General features: G+C 45.4%; 1 long non-coding RNA gene across 2 annotated transcripts in view; it reads left to right on the top strand.

Annotated features, from left to right (window-relative positions):
* The window catches only part of LOC108510085, a 15,960-nt gene extending 11,550 nt beyond the window's left edge, over positions 1–4,410 (top strand). The window contains exons 2-3 of one of the 2 annotated variants that reach the window (XR_001878737.1): positions 3,769–3,823; positions 3,900–4,410. This is a non-coding gene — a long non-coding RNA (uncharacterized LOC108510085). Of the gene's footprint in view, positions 1–2,196; positions 2,270–3,768; positions 3,824–3,899 lie in introns of both variants that reach the window. The other variant, XR_001878738.1, reaches the window with a different exon arrangement.
* Positions 4,411–4,882: the final 472 nt, after the last annotated feature.

Genomic DNA, 4,882 nt, shown 5'->3' with positions numbered 1-4,882 from the left:
TTTTTTAGGCTCCTCTCCTCATTTTCATTTTTTTAGGCTCCTCTCTTGCTTTTTTGTTCTCTTCGTCTCCTCTCCTGATTTTATTATTTTTAGGCTCCTCTCCTGATTTCAATTTTTTTAGCCCCCTCTCCTGATTTTATTTTTTTTAGGCTCCTCTCCTGATTTCAAATTTTTTATGCTTTTCTCCTGAGTTTATTCTCTTAGTCTCCTCTTCTGATTTTTATTCTCTTCGTCTCCTCTCCTGGTTTTAATTTTTTTAGTCTCCTCTCCTGATTTTAATTTTTTTTGGCTCCTCTCCTGATTTTTTTCTCTCTGTCTCCTCTCCTGATTTTAATTCTTTTAGGCTCCTCTCCTGATTTTAGTTTTCTTAGACTCCTCTCCTGATTTTAGTTTTCTTAGACTCCTCTCCTGGTTTTAATTTTTTTAGGCTTCTCTCCTATTTCAATTTTTTAGTCTCCTCTCCTGATTTCATTCTCTTAGTCTCCTCTCCTCATTTTAATTTTTTTAGGCTCCTTTCCTGATTTTAGTTCTCTTAGGCTCCTCTCCTGGTTTTAATTTTTTTTTGCTCCTCTCCTGAGTTGAATTTTTTTAGGCTCCTCTCCTGATTTTTATTCCATTAGTCTCCTCTCCGGATTGTAGTTCTCTTAGTCTCCTCTCCTGATTTTAATTTTTTTTAGTCTCCTCTCCTGATTTTTATTCTCTTAGTCTCCTCTCGTGATTTTAGTTTTTTTAGGCTCCTCTCCTGATCTTAATTTTTTTCGGCTCCTCTCCTGATTGCAATTTTTTTACGCTCCTCTCCTGATTTTAGTTCTCTTAAGCTCCTCTCTAGATTTTAATTTTTCAGGCTCCTCTCCTGATTCTATTTTTTTTTAGGCTCGTCTCCTGATTTTATTCTCTTAGCCCCCTCTCCTTATTCTAAATATCTTAGCTCCCTCTACTAATTTTCGTTCTCTTAGTCTCCTCTCTTGTTTTTATTTTTTTTTTAGGCTCCTCTCCTGATCTCATTCTCTTAGTCTCCTCTCCTGATCTTAATTTTGTTAGTCTCCTCTCCTGATTTTAGTTTTCTTAGGCTCCTCTCCTGATTTTAATTTTTTTAGGCTCCTCTCCTGATTTTAATTTTTTTAGGCTCCTCTCCTGATTTTAATTTTTTTAGGCTCCTCTCCTGATTTTAATTTTTTTAGACTCCTCTCCTGCTTTTTAATCTTAGGCTCCTGTCCTGATTTTAATTCTCTTAGGCTCCTCCCCTGCTTTTATTTTTCTCTCTTCTCCTGCTTTTATTTCTCAGCAATTTGTAGCCAATTATCCAATTTTCCAGAAAAACTACACCAATAAATACGGTAATCCAACAGAAATTCCAATTACTAAAAAGCGCATAGGAACACCGCCGCCTGGTGACAGAGAAAAGGAATTGCATGTACGTTCTACATGAAATACTGCCACCTACTGTCGAAATACCGTAACTGCATTTAAAAAAAATCCTTACCTGCGCCACCTAGTGAACAAGAACCGCAATTGCAACTGGAAATTAATCGAACTGCTGCCACCTTGTGGACAACCAGGGAATTGCAGGTAAAAATAATTTTTAATAAAAATTAATAAAAATACATACAAAACCACCCAAATAACACCACAAACACACCTCCCAACACAAAAAAGACCACCCAAAAACCCCCCGTCACCCCTAGACCTACACGTGGACTTAGGCACAGAGAGAGGGTTACAGTCACAATTAGGCTTACAGTTAGATTTAGGGTTAGGGGTTAGAGTTAGGTTTAGGGGTAGTTTTAGGTGTAGCATTAGGGTTCAGGGTTACAGTTCGGTTTAGGGGTAGGTTTAGGTGTAGAACGAGGGTTCGGGGTTACAGTTAGGTTTAGGGGTAGGTTTAGGTGTAGNATCTGAGTACTCAGATTTGCCTCTGGGTTTTTTTTGCAGGAGATGTACACAGCCTGACAGGGCTGAAGCCAACTCACAGTGAGGTGATAGACACGGTTTGGTCCCCTCGGGCTGTCCCTGTAGGTCATCTCCGAGTATTGAAAAGATGAGCAACAAAGCACTGAGCTTTTTTGATTGCAGGTGCCATCCGGGTAACCTTTGGGAGCAGATGAGCATTGGAGGTGAGTTGGGGAGGCAGCAGGAGGAGCAGGGATCCACTGCAGCTTCAGAAATGCTCTCCAATTGTGTCTCTCTCTCGCTCAGGTATCCCAGAAGATGACAGCACATTGTCCAAGTGTGGTCAGAGCCAGCGACCCGAGGACCTGCCTTGGTGACAGTGAGTAGAGGGATCATGGGGGCTGGGTCCACGTGCCACACTACTGAGATATGGTGTCTGGTTTTCTTTCTCGCAGTGGACTCCCAGTACTATCACGACGACAGGAACGTCTGAGCCAACCCAGGTGCCCCTCCTGTGCATCAAAGATAGGTTGGCATGCCCGGCTGTCGGCAAGATAAGTGCAGGGCAAAGACCCAGAGAGGGGCTGGGAGTTGGTGCAAGTCTGTGCATTGCCCGGAGGGGTTTTTGTAATTAGTGTGGTGCAAGAGGTACCCTGGCACAGGTTTTTTGGAGACATCAGAGGAAGGGCTTACTTTGTATCATTGGATTCCCGTGTGCAGGGCAGAGCAGTTCCAGTCTGTGTCATGTCCTTTGTCTCGTCCATGTTTTGTGTCCTTTGTCTCTTAATTGTGTCACATGGTGTGTGTCGTCACGGGTGCGGGGTGTCTCACTTGGGGTCAGCCTGGAACTGCTCTGCTCTGCCCTGCTCCGTGGATCAGTGGGTAGATGGAATAATGCTCAGTCTCCCATCACCCTGTCAGTTCCCTCAGGCAGTCGAGCCTATGGCTGTACGGTCCTGCCGGATGGAACAGGTGTCCAGAACTCGTGTGCCATCATCATAGCTGAGTGTTGTGGAGCTGGTGGTACTTGGATAGCAGGGCCTTGAAGCTGGGTTGTCGTTTGTATCCTTGTGTGCTGCAGTCAGAGTTCTCAGTCGCTCAGTGGAAATGAGTTCTTTGAAGTGGTTCAGGTCTCAGTGACCACGTGGGTGACCTGACTAACCTTTTGTTTTGTGTTTTTTTTCAGGTAAGTGGACACAGTGTACCCCAGACAGAGACAAGTTGAAGCAGCCGGGGAAGAAGGTTGTCTTGGGTGTTGGATGAAGGATGTCGGTTTTAGCCATAGGAGTCCTTTATCTTGTGCCTTTTTGTTCTTTATTTGCCAGATGGGCCCAATCGGTCTCGAGGGGTAGCGGCTCAGCGGGGCGACGAGCGAGGTGAGAATTTTATTCCCCAACCGAATTTGGAGTTAGTTTAGGATGTCATCTATGTGGCCAATCTATGCATATATGTTGTAACTGTTTAATTTCTTTTTTCTAGCCAATACACAACCCTTTGCCCGTCTGCTGAAGGGGCCAAAGGTCTATCTGCTCAGAGGTCAAGCTGAAGGAGCCCGAGACAGCCAGTCTGAGGCAGTACGTCAGCACAAGCCTCCGGATCCATGTTGTCTTGCAGCGGCCGTCTGTCCACTCCACGGTGTGTAGCAAGGCTTCGGCGTGCAGTCTGATGGGGTTGAGAGGTTTTCGGCTTTCCTTGTGAGCCATCCCTACATGTTTGAGAGCTGAGTGTTTGAGCCTTTCCCCCTTTCATTTGCGGGGGCGGTCTTGGGAGCAGCTGAAGAGAGAGGAGCCTTGTAGGTGAGTTGGGGAGGCAGCAGGAGGAGCGGGGATCCACTGCAGCTTTAGAGATGACGTCTAATTTTGTGTCTCACTCACTCAGGTATCCCGGAAGGTGACAGCCACAGTGTCGGACTCCGGTCAGGGCCTGGGTGCTGGTGAGTAGATGGATCACTGGGGTTTGACCCCCTTGCCATACAACTTACATATCGCTCATGGTTCTCTTTCTCATAGTTAACTTGGAGTACTCTCACGACGACAGGAACCTCTGAGCCAGCCCAGGTGTTCCTCCTGTGCCTCAAAGCTGGATTGGCATCCCCGGCTCTCGGCAAGATAAGTGCAGGGCAAAGACCCAGAGAGGGGTTGGGAGTGGGTGCAAGTCTGTGCATTGTCCGGAGGGATTTTTGAAATTAGTCTGGTGTGAGGGGTATCCTGGCACCGGTTATTTGGACACATCAAAGGAAGTACTTACTTTGTATCATTGGATTCCCGTGTGCAGGGCAGAGCAGTTCCAGTCTGTGTCACGTCCTTTGTCTTGTCCATGTTCTGTGTCCTTTGTCTCTTAATTGTGTCACATGGTGTGTGTCGTCACAGATACGGGGTGTTTCACTTGGGGTCAGCCTGGAACTGCTCTGCCCTGCTCCGTGGATCAGTGGGTAGATGGAATAGGACTCCGAGTGTCAGGTCAGCATGTCAGTTCCCTTAGACAGTGGAGCCGCTGGCTGTCCAGTGGGTGAGCAGGATGGTCTTGCAATGCTCTGGTTGGAAACTTGCTTTTAGTTCCCTTAGTCTCCTCTCCTCATTTTCTTCTCTTAGCCCCCTCTCCTGATTTTATTCTCTTAGCCCCCTCTCCTGATTTTAATTTTTTTTAGGCTCCTCTCCTGATTTTAATTTTTTTTAGGCTCCTCTCCTGTTTTTTATTGTCTCTAGGCTCCTCTCCTGATTTTTATTGTCTCTAGGCTCATCTCCTGATTTTTATTGTCTCTAGGCTCCTCTCCTGAATTTAATTGTTTTAGGCTCCTCTCCTGATTTCAATTTTTTTATGCTTTTCTACTGACTTTATTCTCTTCGTCTCCTCTCGTGGTTTTAATTTTTTTAGGCTCCTCTCCTGATTTTAATTTTTTTAGGCTCCTCTCCTGATTTTATTTCTCTTAGGCTCCTCTCCTGATATTTTTCTCTTAGGCTCCTCTCCTGATTATAATTTTTTTAGGCTCCTC

Source organism: Lepidothrix coronata, unplaced genomic scaffold, assembly GCF_001604755.1.
Source record: "Lepidothrix coronata isolate B3197 unplaced genomic scaffold, Lepidothrix_coronata-1.0 Scaffold474, whole genome shotgun sequence".
NCBI classification, from domain to species: Eukaryota; Metazoa; Chordata; class Aves; order Passeriformes; family Pipridae; genus Lepidothrix; species Lepidothrix coronata.
This window is presented reverse-complemented; position numbering and strand designations above follow the sequence as displayed.